Here is a 24661-nt window from a genome sequence, read left to right as displayed (position 1 = left end):
AGCAGCACTGCAGCAGCAAAATGTACTCGTCGTGACAAGTTCAGACAGACTTCAGAACGTCTTACTTTTACTATTTTTTAGTAACTGTTTTTGTCAGTGGCAGCTATAGTTATACTGTGGTGTTTTTCACACCAATTTATAAGTTATGAGATTTATTAACCTCGTTTAATGCGGTTATTTTAATAAATGTCATAACTTATAAATTGGTTTGAAAAATACACAGTATAATAGCGGCTAGCACTGACAAAAACAGTTACTAAAAAAAATAGTAAGAGTAAGACGTTCTGAACGTGGGACCGGGTCGGGTGGCTAAGTTGTATATTTTGTAAAATAAGGCTGCAGTCAGTGCAGTGCAGCAGCCATGAGTGCAGTTGAGATCAAAACGTCAAAACATAAACAGTCAGGCCTGTAAAGCGTGGGAATTTTAGCCCCACCTACAAGACACCCACACACTCTCTCTGTGGCTGTGCACAAGTCTCCCTCACCTGCTTCCTTTCCTGGAAATGTTGGGAGGTAAACTATTATGATATGCTTGCTGTGCTGAACAAACCTCCCAAGCTATGCTGTCCTAAGACATTGAAGTAGCTGCTTCTGCTTCTATAAGCTTTTCCTGAAAACTTTAGGGAAATAGTGTTAAATAACTTTCCAATTTACATCTAATATCTGATTATCTGCATTCTTTTGATATCCTTTGTTGAAATCATATCTAAATATGCTCATTAGATACTGCGCATACTTAGATATTATTTTCAACAAAGGATATCAAAAGAATGAAGAAAATCAGATATCCTTTGTTGAAAATCATATCTAAATATGCTCATTAGCTACTGTGCATATTTAGATATGATTTTCAACAAAGGATATCAAAAGAATGAAGAAAATCAGATATCCTTTGTTGGAAATCATATCTAAATATGCTCATTAGCTACTGCACATATTTAGATATGATTTTCAACAAAGGATATCTGATTTTCTTCATTCTTTTGATATCCTTGGTTGAAAATCATATCTAAATATGCTCAGTAGCTACTGCGCATATTTAGATATGATTTTCAACAAAGGATATCAAAAGAATGAAGAAAATCAGATATCCTTTGTTGAAAATCATATCTTAATATGCTCAGTAGCTACTGATTGGTGGCTGCATATACATACCTCATGCAATTGGCTCACCCATGTGCATTGCTATTTCTTCAACAAAGGATATCTAAATAATGAAGGCGTATCCGATTCCTAGCCACTGCCTCACCAGCCTCTGACCTCACCGCACATCACTGTAAAGATCCATATTGCTTGCACAGTCTTAACAGTACTTCTTTTCTGGAGAAAGATTTGAGGTATATAAGCGTCTAGAATCATTCCAGAGAAGTAACTGTTTTATGGCAGAGTTTTTAGCTAGATTGACAGGCCCACTCAAGCTCAGAAGTAATGGAATCACCAAGTGTTGTAAACTATGTCCTTTGGAAACACAGCATTGACAAGGATCCATTTGAAGAGAAAGTCCTTGATTCCTAATACTTACTAGTTGGACCACAGACTGACAATGGGAATGGCCCACTGTAAATAAGATAGGTATAAAATTATTGGAATAAATAGGGGCATGGGAATGGATAAGTAAACATCTAAAAATGAAAAGAGGTTTCAAATTCTTTAGGATAGTTAGATGGGATATTAATCTTTTACCTTATTTTTTTTAAAGTAACAGATATCACCCAAAAAAAGCCTAATAGATTATATAAAATTACCTAACAGGTTTTGCTCTTCATAGGATCCTTTAAAAACTTTATAGATTACAAGTGGAGCACAAAAATATTAGCACTGTTGTGTGTTAACATAGCTCAAGTGCAAACAATAGTGCTTCTATTTTTGTGCTTCAATAAAAAGTTATTTTTTTAGCGCCCAAGCATTAGCCTAGGGTGTGGTAACATCTGCATGTCAGATAGTGCAGGTGTGCTAAATCCCTCACAAAATAAACTTCTTTGGGACACGCAGTTAAATTTATGTTGAAAATCTTTTGAGCACTAAGCCAACAATGAAGTAAAGGAGTTCTTCTTTTAGTTCTGCTCTAAAGGTATTAGAATGAAAGTTAAGTACACTGTACATACACATTAACATACACTCTGATCCTGCCCCTTCTCATATACCATATACAATTAATTCTGCCACAAAACATTTTTTTTGTTAGTAAACTTTTGTTTCATAAGTGTTAAAGAGATACTAAACCCAATTTTTTTCTTTCATGATTTGGATAGAGCATGTCCTTTTAGGCAACTTTTTAATTTACTCCTATTATCAATTTTTATTCTTTCTCTTGGTATCTTTATTTGAAAAAGCGGGAATGAAAGCTTTGGAGCCAGCCCATTTTTTGTTCAGCACCCTGGAAAAAGCTTGCTGATTGGTGGCTACATTTAGCCATCCAATCAGCAAGCGCAACCCAGGTGCTGAACCTAAAATGGGCCGGCTCTAAAGCTTTCATTGATAATAGGAGTAAATTAGAAAGTTGCTTGAAATTGCATGTTTTATCTGAATCATGAAAGAAAAAATGTGCGTTTAGTCTCCCTTTAAGTCCCTAGCAAGAGCTAATGGTTTCCTTCAAATTTTAAAGAATTTTAAATTTTACAGAGTTCTTTGGATTCAACACTTAACTTATCACTAATAGCATTCCCTGCACTGTCCATTAAAAGTATATGATACACTAAAAAGTTTCAGTTTTGTTAAGATGCTTTGCATACACAAAAAAAGAAAAGCACTCAAACTAGTAATACCTTGTTTTTTGGCTGGTTACTGACCCCGGAGAACTTTTTTGCCCACCATGTACCATTCACAAAGAGGGACTTTCCTGGAGCATATCTGTCTGGTTCTAACTAAATAGTACTGTACAGTCCTAAACTTTCAGGCAAAATTTCTCTGAATGAGAGACATGGCAAACGCCTGACTTTTGTTTCAGTCTAGTGTGGAAGAAACACTAGTGTAATAGTTCGATCTTTTCATGGTTACCCTGACCATGGGGAAGTCTCAATGAGGGTAATAGGGGAAACCAGATATGGACTCTCTGTCCAATGTATGTAGAGGGAAATGGCTGCACCTCACTGACAAGGTCCACAGAAGTCTGATATTTCATTGCTGGACCATTGTTTATAGCTTAAATCAAACTGATAGTCTCAAGGAAAGTACTTTGTTAAAAGCACAGCTGGGTTTAAATAGGCTGCTAATTGGTGGTGACCCACAAAGTATTCGTTCCTGGTTGAGTGCTTCTCTCTCTGTGTATATTTGTATTATGATGCTGGGGAATGTCTCCATATGGGTGATGGGGAAATCAAAGCTGGATTCCCTGATCACTGATGAGGCTCATAGAAGGATGAAATAGTCATCTGGGGTTGCTATGTTCCTTGTTTGGAGGGAGACTGCCTGGTATTTCAGAGTTAGACTTTTTAGTCTGGATCAGAATGATACACTTTATGTAAGTCCTCCTTTAAGCTAAATGAGGCTTCTCCCAGGTGGTGACCTGCCAAAGTACAATCTACTAAGCTGTTGTTCTTTCCTTGATTACCACTTCTTGTTCTGTCCCTGATGATCAAAGATTCTCCAGCATGGAGAGAAAATATATTACAGACTTCACAGGGGCTGAAGATTGAATTCTCTCCTCCCAGATATGATTATCTAAAATGATCCTCCAGCAAAGCGAGATCTCTCACAAGATACTAAAAGTGCAGATTTTAACTTCTATATGTGGCGTTCCCTGTTCTTCTGTATGTGAAGGAGAGACAAGCACAGTGTAATATAGCACTGCATGATATGAGAGTTTTTTTTATTTATCATAATATATATTAGTGTGTGTGTCTGTATATATATATATATATATATATATATATATATATATATATATATATACCAGTGATACCACACAGTCTTTAAAATTGCTAACGTTTTTATTTAAATAGGTCTTGTGAAAAAGGTAATTCAAGCTCCCATAAACAAAAAATAAATCATGTCTCTTTTTTGCCTTGAGATAATTTTCTCAGGACAAAACATGCGGTTTCACTCTATGGGGCCTATTTAAGAAAGTGCGAGTGAACATGATCCGATATTGTGGATCATGTCCGCTGCACATCGATAAATGCCGTCAGCATACGCTCTCTGCATTTATCATTGCGCCAGCAGTTCTTGTGAACTGCTGGTGCAACGCCGTCCCTTGCAGATTTGTGGCCAATCGGCCGCTAGCAGGGGGTGTCAATCAATCCGATTCTATTAAATTGGGTTGATTTCTGGCGATGTCTGCCTGCCGCCTCAGAGCAGGTGGACAGGTTATGGAGCATTGGTATTTAGACCACTGCTTCATAACTTGTGTTTCCGGCGAACCTCAAGCGTCATACAGAGCTTCAAGCGTCATACAGAGCTTGATAAATAGGCCCCTATGCCTTTTACCAGTTTATATCCCTCCCTCTCTCAGCTAGGGACATTTTTTTTAGCAGCCTCTGCTAATCAACACTGTCAGGTGAGTATAATTTGGAGGTTTCATTAAACTCCTGGCCTGGATTCCCAACTCGTGTGCTACATATTAAAATTGTAGTGGAACACCGGCCCACCCTGCTCTCTAAATGCTCCACCCCAGGGACCCAAAATACTACTAGCTATTTGTAATAGCTTCTCTAAATAAACACAAATAACACAAATTAATACTTTCTCCCTAAGGTTATATGTGTATATATATATATATATTTATATATATATATATATATATATATATATATTTATAGTGACAGAGTGCAGGGCATCATATATATATATATATATATATATATATATATATATATATATATATATATATACACAGTATCCCACAAATGTGAGTACACCCCTCGCATTTTTGTAAATATTTTATTATATCTTTTCATGTGACAACACTGAAGAAATTACACTTTGCTACAATGTAAAGTAGTGAGAAATGTCCAAATTTGGCCCAATTAGCCATTTTCCCTCCCCGGTGTCATGTGACTCGTTAGTGTTACAAGGTCTCAGGTGTGTTAAATTTGGTGTTATCACTCTCACACTCTCTCATACTGGGTACTGGAAGTTCAACATGGCACCTCATGGCAAAGAACTCTCTGAGTATCTGTAAAAAAGAATTGTTGCTCTACATAAAGATGGCCTAGGCTATAAGAAGATTGCCAAGACTCTGAAACTTAGCTGCAGCACGGTGGGCAAGACCATACAGTGGTTTCACATGACAGGATCCACTCAGAACAGGCCTCGCCATTCTCGACCAAAGAAGTTGAGTGCACATGCTCAGTGTTATATCCAGAGGTTGTCTTTGGGAAATAGACGTATGAGTGCTGCCAGCATTGCTGCAGAGGTTGAAGGGGTGGGGGGGGGTCAGCCTGTCAGTGCTCAGACCATACGCCACACACTGCATCAAATTGGTCTGCATGGCTGTTGTTCCAGAAGGAAGCCTCTTCTAAAGATGATGCACAAGAAAGCCCACAGTTTGCTGAAGACAAGCAGACTAAGGACATGGATTACTGGAACCATGTCCTGTGGTCCAATGAGACCAAGATAAACTTATTTGGTTCATATGGTGTCAAGCGTGTGTGGCGGCAACCAGGTGAGGACGGAGTACAAAGACAAGTGTGTCTTTCCTTCATTCAAGCATGGTGTTGGGAGTGTCATGGTCTGAGCCTGCATGAGTGCTGCCAGCACTGGGGAGCTACAGTTCATTGAGGGAACCATGAATGCCAACATGTACTGTGACATACTGAAGCAGAGCATGATTCCCTCCCATTGGAGACTGGACCACAGAGCAGTATTCCAACATGATAACGACCCCAAACACACCTCCAAGATGACCACTGCCTTGCTAAAGAAGCTAGCGTAAAGGTGATAAACTGGCCAAGCATGTCTCCAGACCTAAACTCTATTGAGCATCTGTGGGGCATCCTCAAATGGAAGGTGGGGGAGCGCAAGGTCTCTAACATCCAACAGCTCTGTGATGTCAGACTCCAGTGGCAACCTGTGAAACTCTGGTGAACTCCATGCCCAAGAGGGTTAAGGCAGTGCTTGAAAATAATGGTGGCCACACAAAATATTGACACTTTGGGCCCAATTTGGACATTTCCACTTAGGGGTGTACTCACTTTTGTTGCCAGCGGTTTAAACATTAATGGCTGTGTGTTAAGTTATTTTGAGGGGACAGCAAATTTACACTGTTATACAGGCTGTACACTCACTACTTTTCATTGTACCAAAGTGTCATTTCTTCAGTGTTGTCACATGAAAAGATTTAATAAAATATTTACAAAAATTTGAGCCTCCATGTGATAAATGCTCACGTTAGAGCCGAAATGTTATGTCTTAGGGCCTCTCTGTATTTCGCATTTGGCATTAAAGGCTATTTGTCCTATTCCTGTGACTGCCTGCTTTGTATTAAAATAACCAAAAAATCCCCTGTCAAGGGAAAAAGCCTTGTACAATTGTGTCTTGTGTGGATGCCTATGTCGGTGGATATACAATCACTTACCCCCTGTCTTCACGGCTTACAGACCCGATGTCCATCTGTAGAAGATGCGCCGTATGAGTGACTAGATCCCTTGGCGGCAATTAGTCCATACACCCTGCTCGGAGCTTCCTTGCTCTACTAGCCCGCTTCCTCGGACGCCACCTGTTCACACTCCTCGGCACTCGTGTATGACGTCACTATCGGCTGCCGACTTGTGGGGGGGGTAAGGAATCCCCGATTCTCCGTAGCCAGTCTCAAGGACCCCTCTTGGTTACCTCGTATGGATCCTGGCAGATAATTTCACAGGTGCCGGGATAGGGATACTGCAACTCCAGTGGTCGGCTCAAATACAAATATTTTAAAGGAAGGTCCGGAGCCACAGTAGTAAAATGTATAATTCTTTATTCTCAATAAAACAGGTCAGGTAACAGCGTTAGCACAAACATGCCCTTCAGTTGATTAACAAGCTTACCCGTTTCGGCATTGTCGCCGTATTCATAGCTCTCCTCTCTCCGAGAGCTATGAATACGGCGACAATGCCAAAACGCGTAAGCTTGTTAATCAACTGAAGGGCATGTTTGTGCTAACACTGTTACCTGACCTATTTTATTGAGAATAAAGAATTATACCTTTTACTACTGCGGCTCCGGACCTTCCTTTGAAATGCCTGCTTTGTATTCCCTGTGTTATATATACACACACACAAACACATTTATATATAGGCAAAATTAATTAAAAGAGAACATTATGTTATAGAAGAAGGAAGCTGTGTTCACTAAGTTGTCCATTAGAGCTGGGCATACCATGTCTGCTAGTTTATTTAGGGAGGTTGCCTAGAAATATAACAGTAAGGTTGGAAATATATGAAGCATGAAAGGGACTGAAATGAAAGGGTGCTAAAATAAAGGCACACAGTACAGAGGCCTGACAGAGTGGAGAGAAGAAAGGACTGACACAAGGGTAAGGAAACATAAGAAAATAAAACACTTCTACATGACCCTAGCCTTTGAGAGAACAAAAACAAACTTCATATAACTCACTCTGGGCCCTGGCTGTTTGTTGAACAGCACTGTTTAGAACATTTACAATATATATTATGTCTCTCACCATTGTTGCCTGAAACATGATAAAAGAGCACTTTTAAAACAAATATACTCTTATATTTCTTTTATAATGTCAGATTCCCTGATAAATGAAGAAAAGCTTTATTTGTACAAGGACTCCAAAGCAGGTACAAAGCAAAACATTTATACCATAGATGAATGTTCTGAACAGCAATAGTATAAAGACCCAAAGTTTTCAAGTGAAGAGTAATAGCCTGCATCCTCAAGAGATAATAATAAAAAATCAATATACAAAAACCTTATACTGATAAATATAAGCAGCTGATTGCAAGAAGGCAATAAAGTATCATGAAACAAACTTTTCAAAGCTTACAATGTTTTTCTGGCAAAAAGTTTTACTCAGTAAGTTTAGTGTCACTTAATTTATTATTCACTTCACTGGCAAGAAGGATTCTATTAAGGTTATGCCTGAGGTATCTTATCTAATATTGTGTGCTTTATTTGAAGTATGAAATAGATATCCCCATTACAGCTCCAAACCACATTTTTATTAACAGATCTATCCTGTAGGTGATTTTTTTTCTTATAGTGAGATGGGCAATGCATGTGCTCTAAAAATATGTTGTGTGGCATAATTTTCTAGAAAGAATTTTACAAGAAAGCAAATAGGAATGATATATTCAGACACGCTCATTCAGTATGTGTATCTCTAACTGCTAAATTGATTTAGAATACAGAATGCATGGACGGTGGAGCGTTGCTTAGTGTGTTTAGTAGCTAAGTAGCTCTGACAAATCAAAGAATGCATCTTAATAAAATAATGCTATATTAAACAATTTGTTTTGTTTTTGTGCTGTCATAGGTCTAGGAAATCTGCTATCCCTAGAGTCCTCAATTCCAGTAATGCATTTCTCACGACAGGAGCCCTGTGAGACATGGAGGGGTTAAGAAGCACCACTAGAAAACAAGGGATTATTGATTTATAATAACATTGATTGATTAAATATTTGGTGTGGGTAGGAGTAAAGATGCTTCATGAAATAACCCTTAAAATTTGCTGCCCCCCAAGCAATGTTTTTTTTAGCTTAGGCAAAAACACTCCCCTGTATTTATAATATTTAGAAACATCATCAGGTAATCTATACAATTTCAAAACCCTCTCATATAGCAGTGCCAATTCATGTGTGGCTAGGTGTTAGTGAGGGTGGGTAGCAGACTAGGACAGCAGTGGAATTATTTTTAAGAAAATGCAACCAAATTATTATTAATATGCAAATGCATGTTATTGCCAAGATGTAAAAAATCGAAAAATAAAGACTGATGGGCTTCAGGGAAAGTAGAAACAGAAACTGGAGTGTGCACAAATGGTCCCTAGGATTTGTACCTGTTTGTATAAAAAAAAACATATTAATTAAGTCTGAAATAATTAAAAATGTATGAAACCCTCTTCTACATCCCCTGTAGAAAAAATAAAAATAAAGGCTCACGTGCTACATGTGATGTAGAAAGCATTAGTGACAGTGTATATTTCAAATAGGCCCTTTGCATTGGTGTCAATATGAATCTATATCTGCCTCATGCACATGAATAGTGTTACTCCTCGGTTGAAGTTTCCAAGGTAGGTTGTGGGTGTTGTTCATTATAGTGTGAGGACTTGCAGTAAGTCAAAAGTACTGGTGTGCCAATTTGAGCACATATGTCAAAGGTTTGGCCCCTGGAGAAAAAAAAATCTTACATTAAAGCCAGAGTTTTCTATCAAATATTTAAAAGCAAGGTAATTTGTAAGTTAAAGAGCCCCCACTCCCTCCATTGAAAACTTTGCATGCCATCATAAATGACATCACTGATGACATTATGGTCACCCTCACACTCTCACCTCTATTTCCCTCTAACTCATCTTCTCAGCAACCTGTCCCTCACACCCTGCCCACCCTTTCAATCCAACTAACCCTCACACTCCAGTTTCTGTTTATCCTCTTAGGCCTCCCTCCTCAAACACAGCTTCCCACATCTCTGATATCAATTACCCTACTCACCTTTTACAACTTTCTCTTCACTCCATCTCTTAAAAATCTGCTTCATACCCTCCTATTCCTCAATCACACACAGTGCTTTACTCTCCACCTGCCTTTTATACACAACCTCCTCCATATCCTCTCAGCACTTCTTATTTACACACAGCCCAGTATACACACACACACATATATATATAATTTTCACCAGTGATGTCAATGATGATGTAATCAACAATGTCATGTGTGATGTCATCAGTGACATAATTGATGTCATGCAAAAAGGGGAGTTAGGGCATTTTAAATAAGGATTTTTTTTGCTTTTAAAATTAAGTAGAAAACTTCTGACTTTAACACAAATGTCCTTGTTTTTCTATAACAAATTAAAACAAATGCAATCTAAATGTAAGCTTTAGAAAAAAAGAAGAAAAAAGAAACAAACATTAATAAGTATTTTCTATATTTTTTAATGTACCTTCTAAAATTTAAATAAACACAAAACACTTTTATTCAACAAAAAGGAGCACAGTTATATTATATTATATTGTATATTTATCTTGCCAACTGTACACAGGGGAAGTTTGTTCAGAATTCACAATACACTTATTTAACTTACAGAAAATTAAAGTTATTAAACTAGAGGCAAATACACGATAAATTGTAGTGAAAACATTTTAGTTTAATTTGTATTTGCCATAAACTGACTAGAAAATATAACCTGTACATATCTATGTACAAAAGAAGATATTTCACCTCAAAGTTTCCTCAATAACCACATTCAATTGTAAAGGGACTTTAAGCATCCAATCTTTATACATTCTCCAGGACATTAAGGACATTGTGCATACTTTGAATTAAATAATGTAAAAATAATAATAGTTATACACTGCAAACTAACAAAAGTAATTAGATAAAGTCAAAGCTATCAGCCTGCATGCTAAAGTTCATGAAAATATTTTCAGGCATGTCTATTGTATAATTGGCCACAAAACCCTATCAGCCTATTAGCCTGCATACTAAAGTTCATGACAATATTTTCAGTCATGTCAAATGTATAATTGGCCAGAAAACCCTATGTTAAGTCAATGGAATTTACTAAAAAACAACATCTTTTTCTATATAAACTAACTATAAAAAATGGGTTGACCAATTTATTTGGCAGACACTAGTAATTTATTTGAAATGTTGGCTATTTGTAGTCACTAGTTATAGCTACAAAACTGCCATATTTCAGTACAATTTGATTTTTGTTTCAAAGCTATGCAACTTTGAAAATTGAAACTTAAACAGAAACTTAGATCAAATGTAAACTACACTTCATATTTCCAGTTTTATGATTGTAAAAACACCTATAGTTGCCTTACTTTCATGGCCCTGCCATGAGTAATTTAGAAGAGTGTTAATAAGATCATTTGATATGTTTGATGTAAAAAAAGCTTGAGTGTTTAATTCCCTAGACACCAAGTTTAGCATGATAAAAAAGAGTGGTCATGATAACTATATTACCCTATCAAAGTAAATCAATACACAATATAGGTCTAGAATACAAGTGGAACACTATCAGTACATTTGACCTGTTCTAAAACCTGATAGCCTAGTTGGTTTAAATTATGACCTGCAGAAATAAAATGATGTGCTATAGGAGCATCTAACTCCCTATTCCTAATATTATTCTTGTGTTGATTTACCCAATCATGAACTTTCATAAAAGTCTCCCCTAAATAAACATTTCCACACAGACATTTAGGTCTAGATTACTATATAGATTATATTTGTCATGCTCGGCAGAGCGGTTTCAGGGGTTTGGAGCTCATGTGTGGAGGTGTCAGACTTATTGCTGTCTTGTGCACTAAAAGGGGCCAGAGAGATTGACTTCTTTTAAACATAGCTGAAGAAACAGAAAGTCAATGCAAATCTATTTGCAGGATACTGAAGTATCTGATATTGGAAGCAGGATAGGTGAGCATGTACACTCACTCTAGAGCTGGAATTAGAGTCAATGCCGACAATAGGACCAGGAACAGGAATGCCAACTATAAGGCTGAAACTGGAGTGCCCACTTGAGCCTGACACAGGAATAACCACTTTAGGCCTAATACAGGAATGTCCACTTGAGGCCAAAGACAGGAATGCCCCCATAAGGACAAATACTTGAATTCCCACTTGAGGTCGAAGATTGGAATGCCCACTTGAGGCCAAAGAATGGAATGCGACTTGAGGCTGAAGACTGGAACAGGATACAGAAGCTGTGTGGACACCCACTGCAGAGTTTGAGTACCATAGGGATACTGGTATGTGGCAGATACTCATTGCAGGGCTTGGAATTAGGAACTGGAGACTGGCTCTTGGCAGATTCCCTCTGCAGAGTTTGATTGTAGTAGCTGTAGACTCCCATACAAATCCAGATATATGAAGCAGCACCACCTAATATTAATGTTTTTTTAGCCAAAATCTTAATAAAAACGACAATGTTTCGGATTCACACCCTAAGTTATGAAATAGTTGACAATAGTAAACATCACATTTAAATTACCAAAAGTTCCACCCTTTCCAATTCTTAACCCCTTAGTTAACAACATTAAAATATTTCACCTATATATTTTTAACCCTATATGGGTTACATACAAAAAATTATTTAAAAAGACAAAATATGTGTGCACATACATATGTACACATACATGCACTTGCCAGACACACACTTTCTTACAATTTCTGGGTTATGTATTATGATTGGATGGATTTATTGTCATGCTTCGCAGAGCGGATTTAGGGGTTTGGAGCTCATGTGTAGAGGTGTCAGACTGTAGAGGTGTCAGACTTAGTTTCATTATGAGCACTAAAAGGGGTCAGTGAGATGAGTTTCTTTATGGCAATACTCCTTTTAGGCATGGCTGTGATTACAGAGAGACAATGCACGCTTTATTGTACAGAAAACTGGAAACAGGATTAGGCAGCAGTAACACCCAAACAAAGACTGGAGTCAGAAGAAGTGCCCACTCTAGGGCCAGGAACAGGAGTACCCACTTTAGGGCCAGAGAATGGAATGCCCACTTGAGGGCCGAAGAGAGGAGTGCCCACTCTAAGGCCAAGATTGGAGTGCCCACTTGAGGGTCAAAGACAGAAGTGCCCACTTGAGGAAGAGACTGGAACAAGATACCATTGCCCTCTACAGGACTTAGGTATAGAAGTAGAATGCCAGTGCTTGGCAGACACCCTCTGCAGGGCTTGGGTACTGTAGCAGTATACTGGTGTTTGGCAGATGCCCTCTGCAGGCTTGGATATGGGAGTAGGATACAGGTGTTTGGCAGGCATCCTCTCTTGGCCTAGGGTACTGGAGAAGGATAGCGGTGCTTGGCAGATGCCCTCTGCGGGGCGAGGGTGCAGAAGAATGATACTGGTGCATGACAGAGTCCCTCTGCAGGACGAGGGTGCTGAAGCAGGATACCAGAGTAGAGATACTGGATACACTGGTAGCAGAGACTGGCAGATAACAAGAGAATAGTCTGAAGACAAGCCAAGGGTCAGATACCAGAAAGCAGTCCAATCAGTCACCAAACACAGGTAGTAAGTTGCAGAGTAGTCAGAAAACAACACCCTAATAATGACTTCGGATTTAGTGTAAGTGGTCTAGGGCAGTGTCTGGTTAGTGTGCGAGTGATAACGCTTATTTTTTTTTCTGCGCACCCCATAGAAGTCTATGGGGAGAATGCGTTAGTGAGGTCACAATATCCGGAAGTCCTGAAGTTTGTGCTCCTAAGGCTTTTGCTCACAAGTTACCTTTTTACTTTCATCTTGTTATACGCACACTAATTTGGCCGCAATAATTTTTTTGCCCATGAGTGGAAATTTTTTTTTTTTCAATCTGCCCCATTGCTGTTGACTGTTCCCTAATATTGACAACCGTAGTTTTGCACCAGATGTTGAATAGTGTTAGCTTATTTAAAGGTACAGTAAAATCATGGAACAATTTTTTTTCTTTCATGATTCAGATTCAGCGTACAATTGTAAACAACTAACAATTTTGTTTCTATTATCAAATTTGTTTTATTCTCTTTAAATTATTTGTTGAATGAGCAACAATACACTACTAGGAGTTAGCTTAGCCCATTGGGTGAGTCAATGATGAGGCATTAATGTGCATCAACAAATCATTAGCAAGCTCCCATAAGTCTTTTCTTCTTGTCTCCTGAATCTACCTAGCTATGCTTTTCAACAAAGGATACTAAAAGAACAAAGCAAATTAGATTAGTAATCTGGGAAGTTGCTAAAATATGCTCTACCTAAACAATGAAAGAAAAAAAAATGTGTTATGTCCCTTTAAACCTTCATGCATGCAAATTTGATTGCTGCACATATATGCGTTTTCTGATTGGATCACCCAAAATATTCATCTAGCTCCCAGTAGTGCATTGCTTCTCCTTTAACAAAGGATTCCAAGAGATTGAAGCAAAACTGAGATTAGAAGTAAATTTGAAGTATCTATCTTAGTCATGAAAGAAATTTTATTTTTTTCATGTGCCTTCAAACTTTTATAAGGTAGTATTTAAGGGACAGTCAACACCAAATTTTTTGTTGTTTAAAAGGATAGATAATCCCTTTATTACCCATTCCCCAGATTTGCATGACCAACACAGTTATAATAAGACACGTTTTACCTCTGTAATCTTTTACCTCTTGTAAACTGCGCACTTATTTCAGTTCTTTTGACAGACAGATTTGCATTTTAGCCAATCAGTGCTTACTCCTAGGTAACTTCACGTGCATGAGCTCAATGTTATCTATATGAGACACATGAACTAACGCCATCTAGTGGTGAAAAACTGTCAACATGAATTCAGATTAGAGGCGGCCTTAAAGGTCTAAGAAATTAGCACAAGCCTACCAAGGTTTAGCTTTCAACTAAGAATACCAAGAGAACATAGCAAAATTGGTGATAAAAGTTAATTGGAAAGTTGTTTAAAACTACATGCCCTATTTGAATCATGAAAGTTTATTTTGGACTTGACTGTCCCTTTAACAAAAAAAAAAAGATTGAGGTGTCATGAAAATACCAAAAATCAAAGGGTACAGATTGTTAAACATAATAGATCATCTACTTAATGTTGCATTATTCAAACATCATTCAGACTTTCAAATGTATCACCAGTTTGATAACATTTCTGTCCTAAATATTGAGAATAAGATCAATAAAATTGTTTTCAGGTAATGCAATGCCATTGTCCTTTCAGCAATTCAACTAATTTACAATTTCATAAAGCCTATGTGTTGTTATAATGTACAAAGAAGATATCCACAGATTTATTCATAACCAATGCACCAGCATATTTTAGATAAAATAAAATATTTTTAAACCCTGATAGAATGTGACCCATAATTACTGCAGATTGATACACATAAATGAAACACAAAAACTTTTAGCCTTTTAATTTATGCACTAAAGGAATCTTTATCAAAGACAAGAAAAAGAAGAAAAAGAGTGGACTCGACTCATTTAGAGCTCTCAGATAATCAGGGAAATCAAATTTCAGCCTATTTATATGCTGAATAGGAATAGCTGAAGGCTAAGGAACTGTGCCAGCTTGTGAATGATTTGTACGCTTCTTCATTTGCATCTGAATTTGCCATAAAACGTAGCTAAACATGAACATCAATCCAAATAGTGTAGCAATTTGACAGAATACATCATTGTAATTATTGTTTGTAAATCTTTCATACATTTTTCTATGCTAATGCAGAAATTGTCTGTACTTGAAACGTGGTTTTTATATTATTTTATTTAAATGAAACTATAGCCATTCAAAGAGAAGTCTTAAAAGGTGTGCAGGTTGGATATACCTGCAGTGTCTGAGAAAGATTACAGATGTGTAAAATTAAATCTAGTGCAGTTATAAATCATTCCTCAAAGAAAGATTATTCTGCAGATGTTCAGGGATGACATTTAGAATGCGCTTCGTAGTTTTGCCTCATTGCACCTGCTGCTGGTCTAACCTCTGTCTGCTGTCTCAAAGGCTTCAGAGATAGATCAATCTGATTTTTTTTTTATAATTATTGTTCAGCGGAAAAGAAGACAAACAATTGCAAATACATATGCACACATAGCTAAACATACAACTTAGCAGAATATGTTTAGTACGTTGTGACATTTTTTTACTTGCCCAACATTGCTTTTGAAAGTTTTCTTTCCTTAGAAATATTTCAGTCCTTTCATAGTTACTTATAAGATTGGTACATATGTAAAAAAAAGATTAACCAACTGAGATATGGGAGAACTCAGTTCTGACAGTGAACCATACCACTTTATTGCTGATTGGTTAATTGCTTATATGTAAAAGAGAAAACTGAACTAGGGGTGGTCCTATTGCAAGGAAAATAAATGAGATATACTGTTGATGCAACTGGTTGAAGATTGAAATTGCTGGGATCAGGATTAAGGTAAAGAAAAAGCTTTAGAGATTCTTTTAAAATAAATAAATTGGGTGGACATTATTAAGTCTCACATGTATTACTGGCTCTTTCAGTGTTCAGTGTTAGGTGTGGTGTGAAGGGGAATCATGCAGAAGTGCCAAGTGGGTTGCAGTGGAGGTCATACGGGGGGGGGGGGTATTGGGTTTTGAGGGAGTTGATGGGTAGTCATGTAGAAGGGACAGGGTAGTCTAGTAGTGCCACTAATCCACCAGAAAGATACTATTAGGGATCAGTAGTCTTGTGTGGCTGGGGATTCTAGTATTAGGGTAGGCTGGAAAATATGGGGATGCCATGAGAAACAGGGTACGAATAAGCTTTAGATAACTGTTTTATAAATTAAGTGGGTGTTATATAGTCTCATAGGTATTATTCGTTCTTTTCAGTGTAAGGTGGGATATGAAGGGGAGTCATACAGAAGTGGCAAGTAGGTTAGGGTTCTTGCAATGGAAGTCATACAGAGGAGACACTTGGATGGTGTGGGACTGGGAGTGTAGTCATGTAGCAGGGATAAGTTAGTCTAGTGATGCCAGGGAGGATCGACTAATCAGGCCAGAAGATATTATTAGGGCTCAATAGTCTTGTGTGGCTGGGGATTCTAATAGTGTTAGGCTAGTAAATATGGGGATCCCATGAGAAACAGGGTAAGATATTGTGTTTGGGGTAGAAAATAGGGCCCAGATGGTCCAGCTTGGCCAGGGCAATAAGGCTTTATTGCAATAGTATGCTAATGTGGTTAAGCTATATTGAGCTTACAAACCATATGGCAAGTTATTCTGTAACAATGTTGTCAATAATATCACTGGCTCACACCAGTCTGCATAGATTAATTAAAGAGAAATTAAACCCATTTTTTTTTCTTTCATGTTTCAGATAGAGCATGCAATTTTAAGTAGCTTTCTAATTTACTCCTACTATCAATTGTTTTTCTTTTGCTTATATTTCTGCTTTTTCAAATAAAGATCCCAAGAGAATGAAAATAATTGATAAGATGAGTAAATTAGAAAGTTGCTTTAAATTGCATACGCTATCTGAACCATGAAAGGAAACATTTGGGTTTAGTCTCCCTTTAATTACTTTATTTATTTAAGGTTAATTAAAGGGATTTGAACATCAAAACTAATTGTTTATGGTTCAAATAGAGCATTCAAATTTAAACAACTTTTTAGTTAACCTGTATTATTACATTTATTTCAATTGTTTAGCCTTTGTTCAAAAGCATACTTATATAGGCTCTGCAGCAGCAATGCACATCTGGGACCTAGATAGTGATTGGTGTTTACACATATGTGCCTCTTGTCACTGAATCACCATATGTGCTTTGCTAGGTCCCAGTAGTGAATTGCTGATATGGAGCTGACTTTAAAGTATATAAAAGCAATCTAATCAAAAGAGAGGAGGCGCTAGTCTATAGCTATTGATAACAATAAAAATACCAAATATATATATAATTATGAGTATAGTCAAAAGTCCCAACAGATATGTAAAATGGTAATTCTGGAAGCAGGTTCAAGTCCACAATGAGGGGTAATTCTTCTTCTAGACCAGATGATGACAGCCTCCTCCTCACCAATAGGTTCAGATATACTATAAGAAAAACAAAGCAAAGGGGCGCCACATGTGTGATATCATCAAATTTAAACATATGAATTGATGTGTTATATTTTTACATTATTTAATATGTATATGAATTGATGGTCATTTATACTTATGAGATATTGTTATTTAGTGTGCAGAGGGTCATGTGTATACATGTATTTGATGTTACTATAGAAAGTATACTAATTTGACACTCTTGTAACTAACACTGAAACAATCAGGTGTTATTGATACTAATTAGGGAACACGCCCCTCTTGTAGGAAGGCTATTGTTAGTTGGTATTTGGCAGTAGACATATAAAGCAGGGTAGAAGCAAGGTGAATATTATGCCTGAGGAAACGGTTTATAGCCGAGAAACGTGTTGCATTTTTAGGGGGCTAGATTGCACACCCCCTATCCACTCATTTGTACATACATTTTAATCTGTTTTTATAGAAATAAATAGTACTTTTTAAACCGTTTTGTGAGTGGTTATAACTATCTGTACCTGCTTGAATGGGAGCCTAATCAACAAGACTTTGCCTTACCTGGAGACTACACACTGAAGAAAAGGTTCCATAGTGGTGAGCTGACACCCCATACTAAAATCTGCCAGCCTGTTCCTACTAGCACATTGGTGTGCTCATCTAGCATGTGAGTACCCATCTTTGTGTAAAGTGAATATTTACTATATCTGCACAACTGGTGCTTGTTTTGTGTTTCATTTTTTCACTGCACTAGACGACTGATTCCCTTGTGGGTGAGCTGCCACACCTGTTAAATCTGCAGCCTGTCCCTACAAGCACATAGGTGTGCTTTATAGCCATGTGAGTACCCATTTGGCTCATAATATTCTGTGGTCCTGTTTAAATTTGATGATACCACACGTGGCGCCCCTTTGCTTTGTTTTTCTTATAGTATATAAAAGCAACCTTGCAATAATAAAATGCTCTAACACATTGGATCATTTTATTTTTACCCTTCTATGTCCCTTTCATAAATAAATAAATCATGAAAGCCCCTGACTAAAAGTTCCCATAAATTTGTGTAAGTCCTCAGATACAGAGCCTTAGAGGGACATCGCGTTCATTTTTATATACCTATTCTATACAACAACAAATAAGCATTATATTCCATACAAAGTAAATATTAGTCCATACAATTTGCAGTCTCTTGAAAGTCTAGAAATGAACTGCTTTAAAACCCTTGTAAGTATATTTATCTCTTTGGATTATGACCAATTACAGTTAGTAAAGTAGTTTGTGCTCCACTGCACAGTATGTAGCTAGCTCAGGCATATAGCAGCATACAAAAGTAAATATTTTGAGCTTCAGAAGTGAAAAGTGAAAGTTAAGTGGAACCAAAAATGGTTTGGAAATATTTTATCGCAAAAGCAAATACAAAAATCATTAATGAATAATGCAATGTTGCTATTTTTTAGTTATTTTTTTCATTTAAATTTTGTTTGAGAGTGTTCAATTTTGAGTTTACTGTCCTTTTAAATGATCAACCCCAGTTTGTAATCCACCATAGCCAGCTTAAATAAGATTTGTAGTTCTTTGCAAATAATGTCACTGGTTACAAAGAGACGAAAATTAGGTGATTTGGCTTCATGGAGGACTAAATAGCACATTCTTTTCTCAATAATTTTGTTTTGAGTTTATAATAGGGGCAGATGTTTCAATAGCAGACTACAATTTTATACTACGCTTTTAAGTAAAGAGCCCTGTTCATTTTTAAAATTGCATTAAAAACAAAAGAGCATTCTCAATCAGTAGTTGATGTGATTTCGGTATAACAGCAAAGAACTAATGGATGTTGTTTTATTCTAAAAGACTTTGAAGATTAGTTTGTCTGCTAACTTAAGATAACTCACTTTGTATAAACTCTTCTGTATATCACGTTAATGCTTTTGACACTGGCTAAATATTTTATGAACAAGTGGCTTCGACATAGTATGTTCCATTTTTTAGGAACGCAGAAGCATTTAAAAGATACATTTGGAGTGCCTTATTATGCATTGAGAGCCAGATGGCAAAGTTCTTCATTCTTCTTAACTGCCACAAGAAATTAGAATAGATTTAAAGCTGTAAACCATAATGTGCTATTAAAAAAACATTGTTGCAAATTTAAAAAACACGTTTGACTTTTACAATTATAAAAAGTGCATGGTATGTGTTTAATACCACAGAATACAAATACATATTAGCATAACAAATACAATAAAGGAAGATAAGTATTAGGAACTAATATATATCTATATATATCTATATATATATATATATCAACATTATTTTTTTTAATCATTGTTACTAAAGAGGGCATGCAGCTAAAAGTGATGAAGGACTAAATTCATTGGTGTCACCAGGGGGCAAGAGTCGGCGCTAGCCCTCACGCATCCATGTGCCCCCCACCCACCCCAACTGTAATCCCCCTTGTTTTTTCCACCACCACTCTGTTGATGGCTTCCTAAGCTCAACTTGGTCCAGGCCAAACAAAACCCACATAACACCAGGCGCCACTCCTCCCATATTTTCTCTGCCCACAAAAAGCTGGTGTGGCTCCAACAAGTGCCCCACATTTCTGACGACACCGCTTAAACTAAATTCTCTAAAAACTTGCAACTTGGAGTTCAAATGGAGCTGCGCCTATTCTCACCACATAGACCTGGCATCACAAAAACATATTCAAAACCTTACAAACAAAAAATGGAAAAATAAGATCCCTCTATAAAACAGTCCATATTAACTTATGCACAGAAAAACTTTGAAAATGCTCAAGAGACACAAAAGAAAAACAAGAAAACCTGGTCAGCTTTGAAATGACGAGGCTCAGCCCATGTGAGGAACATATAGCAGTCATTAATAGTAGCTTTGATACCTGCATGCATGGTTTTTATTTGACCAAGAGAGGACATTTGTAATATATATTTTGTAATCTATATATTTTAAAACACATTTGTTTTTAAAAATATTTTATATAATCATTATTAAAAGTTAAGTTTTCACACTTATTCAGTGAAACTTAGGTATAGATGGATTTAACTGTGTTATACTCACTAGAAGCTGGCACTTTATTTGACTAATGAGTGCTAAGGGAATGATATTTTCTATCTCGTCTTTATCTTTACATTATGTGAACTGTATCCAGCACCACTCTATAAGGTGGCTAAAGTGTTCTCTACCAGCTGTGGGGTTTTGTTATATTTGATAAGGTTCAAGATATTAATTGTAAGTGGAAATATCTGGATTTTCTACATTTGAATTACTATATAAAACTATTAAAAAAAAGACATTTTTGCAGATTGATATGGAAACAAAAAATAAGTTGGCAATGGGAAATGTAAACTAACTGCAATTATTAAAGGGACAGTAAAGCCAATATTAAAATGTTATAGTTTAGATAAACCATGCAATTTAAAAAAATAAATATTGGTGGGATATGGCTGATCTGCTGGATGGCAATTACTGGAATTCCGGTGTAATGGCTTTGTCAAAGTTATTAGAATAAAAAATAATTCATATTTAATAAATAAAAAATGAAGATGGAGGGGAGGAAGACAAACAGTCATGTAAGTCCATCTGAAGGAATTAAGAAAACTACTACAAAGACACAGGTAAAGAGAAGAAAATAAATGAAATACAAGAGAGAATTTTTTTTTTTAAGATTTTCTTTTTTATATACCTTAATTACACTATTTCAAGCAAAGATTATACCAACCTCTGCTGGCTTTAGAATGGAAGTATCTTCCTCTAAGCAGCACGCCATGCAGGAGGAGTTAAAAATACAATCTCGCTACGCAAGTTGGGCATTACTGTGCAATGTGCGTAGGGAGATTGTAATTTAACTTCTCTTCCTTTTTACTGATGTCTAGCCAGGCATTGCAGGGAGTTGCGACGCAACGGGGGTGACACCATCAGAGGAGATTAATTCCTGCTTGATGTTGTCAAGGACCACCAACATCTTCTCATGGACCACCACCTCGTGGTGACCTCTGCTCTACACTACTTAACTCCTAAACCACTATTACCCCCACCGCAATAACCCCTAAATTATTTAACCCCTAAACCACCATTACCTCCACTGCAATAACCCCCACACCACTGAACCCCTTAACATCTATCTCCTCAAGACCCCTAACCTAAGACCCCCTAAGTTACCAAAAATAACCACAACCTCAACCCCCTACTTTTAACCCACTACTCTATGAACTCCTAATCGCCATAACCCCCATCACTATTAACCACCTACTGTACACTATTAATTTATAATCCGCCACAATCCCAACCGTAATAACCTCTACACTATTTAACTCCTAAATCACCATTATTCCCACCGCAATAACCCCTACAATATTTAACCCCTAAATCACCATTACCTCCACTGCAATCACCATTACCTCAACTGCAATATCCCCCACACCACTTAACCCCTTCAAGAACCCTAAGTTACCAAAAATAAAAAAACACTACTAAAAAAAAGCCCTATCCAAAAACTAAAGTACCCTTAAAAAAAACCTAAAAAAATCCTATACTAAAAATAAAATAACCCAACAACTAAAAAGTCCTCTCTTTCAAAAACCTAATCTAAAAAGGGGGCATTTGTCAGGCAGTAGTTTAAGTGACTATTGCTCTTTTGCATAACAAAAATGATAATAGCTCTTTTGCATAAAAAAGTGATCTTAACTTCTTGCTTTCAATCAAGAAGGGGGATATGAAAAAATAATAATTCTAACAAAAGATAAAAGATGAAAACTAATACCCCTGCACTCTTGATATCTAGCTTTGCGGCCAACATCATATACCTTCAAATGGTCTAAACCACTTCTGAGGTTGAACAAAGTTAGATTAATTAAAGGAACATGAAAGCCAAAATTAAGCAATCTTGTTTATAATATACACTTTTCAATTTACTTCTATCTTTCCGTATACTTTGTTGAAAGCATACCTAGGTATGCTCAAGAGTAGCAATGTGCTACTGGGAGCTAGCTGGTGATGACATATGCCTCTTGTCATGGGTGCACCAGATGTGTTCAACCATGTCCCAGTAGTGCATTGCTGCAATAAAGTAAACTTTAACTATGTATTTAACCCATTTGCAGGTGTTAAACACGTGGCAAACAGTACAATAATAAAAAGTTTTAGCATGAGAGAGCATTTTCTTATATCACTTTAATATCTTCTTAAATAGCCTGATGAACCATGCATACCTAGCAAATAATTCTTTAAAATCACTAGCTGAAATCATGAATGTTACTATTTTTCCAGAAACACAAATAACTGCTTCTTTTTTTCTCTGTATTTATTTTGCCTCACTAGTAGTCAGACACAATAATCTAATGCATCATTTAAACGGGAGTTTAGTTGTCTGGCTATAATCAAATGCTTTATTAAGCCTTAATTAATATAAAGTTACAAATAGGAATACAACATAGCAGAGAGTAAATGACTGTAATCTCTAGGAATAATGGGGTTGATTCCAATCTCTCCAATTTTATTTAGGGGAATGGGTATTTATTAATTGATTGGTTCATTGATTGATTGTTTCCAATAATAAAGAGATAAGAATCTTAGAGTCAAACATAGCTGATTTTAGTCACACAAATTTTGAACTCCATCTTTTTGGAAGGCTTCCGGAATGAAAGATATTGACTGTCAATCCACAAACATAGGAACCAATACACAAAAAAATAATTTTATCTGCACAACAAATGTTCAAATCCAACATAGCAGACTCGTTCCCTTTTCATAATACATCACATCCCTATCAACCTCACAGCCAATCACAAACCTCAACCAAATTACAAATATGCAACATTGTTGCACACTTTAAAAATTGCTATGTGCAGCTTCCATTTTAGTTGCAACTCAATGCAGGCAGGAAACAGGACAGGCAAAGTGGTCAATAGAGGATGAAAGTAGAGTCCAAGGGGTAGTCACAAGAATAAGATACAGTATAAATACTGATGATCTGGTGAATTTGAAAAGACACAAACAAACATGAATATGCTAATTATAAACACAACATGTAACGTCTAATACAAATACCTAAAACACAAAATCCCCCCCCCTCCCATATACAAAAAAACATATAAGGAGCACCACACACACAATAGTTTAAACTTTAAAACATTCACACCAATATCAATCTACACAATAAGAATTATTTTAATGAAGTGAAACCATGTGACTTCATCACTAATATGCACTAATATGCAAATGAAACACTCTCATAGCCTCTGCATACTGGTTCACGGTAAACAGGCACAGTCTACATAAGCAACATAGAAGGAAAATTAGATGCCAGCCTTATATATTCCTCAATAATTGGCATCCACAGGAGCTCTTACCCTCAAATGTGCAGAAATACAGTCCACAGATGATTACACAAATCTGGGACCCACATGCAGAATGGTAAAAAAAAAAAAGATAACAAGAGGCCAAAATCCAAAGAAAGTTATATAAACAACATTTGGGCATTTCACTTGATCCGTTATGACCTTGATTACAATGGGAGTACTATAGATAGCACAGGGTGTTATATCCTTATTGTGACCCTACCCTAAGAATAGCGCATAATCAGATATTACAAGTCAATAACAAATAACCGATAATACCTTGTACATAATTAGAAATGGAGACATTAGAGAAGCTGGAGAGGGCTTTCAGTGCTTTTTTTCTCCATCAGATATGTCAATAAATATTAGTTATTTTTAGCATGTTTTAGTCTTGACAAACATTCCAAAATTATTACATTTGCCTCATTAAACCAGATCTGACAGGCTTGGCAAGGCATCTATCTACTTAAATCTGGTTATGACAAATTGGTATGACTTGCCGAACATACAGAGTCCTCTATCAGAGCCACCAGGGAGTGTGATTGTCTTAGGTATTGACCCGCACAGATTTTTTCCAGCTGTATTGCAAATTCAGTAGTTTTAAAATCTAAATCTTATTTGGGAGATAGCAGCCGACTGGGATTCTGAAAGATGATGGTTAATCTGTGACACAATGCTATTGTGAAACCCTTAAAGAGACAATATTTATTATTT

This window comes from Bombina bombina, chromosome 1, assembly GCF_027579735.1.
Source record: "Bombina bombina isolate aBomBom1 chromosome 1, aBomBom1.pri, whole genome shotgun sequence".
In the NCBI taxonomy this organism is placed as follows: Eukaryota; Metazoa; Chordata; class Amphibia; order Anura; family Bombinatoridae; genus Bombina; species Bombina bombina.
Note: the sequence above shows the minus strand (reverse complement) of the source record.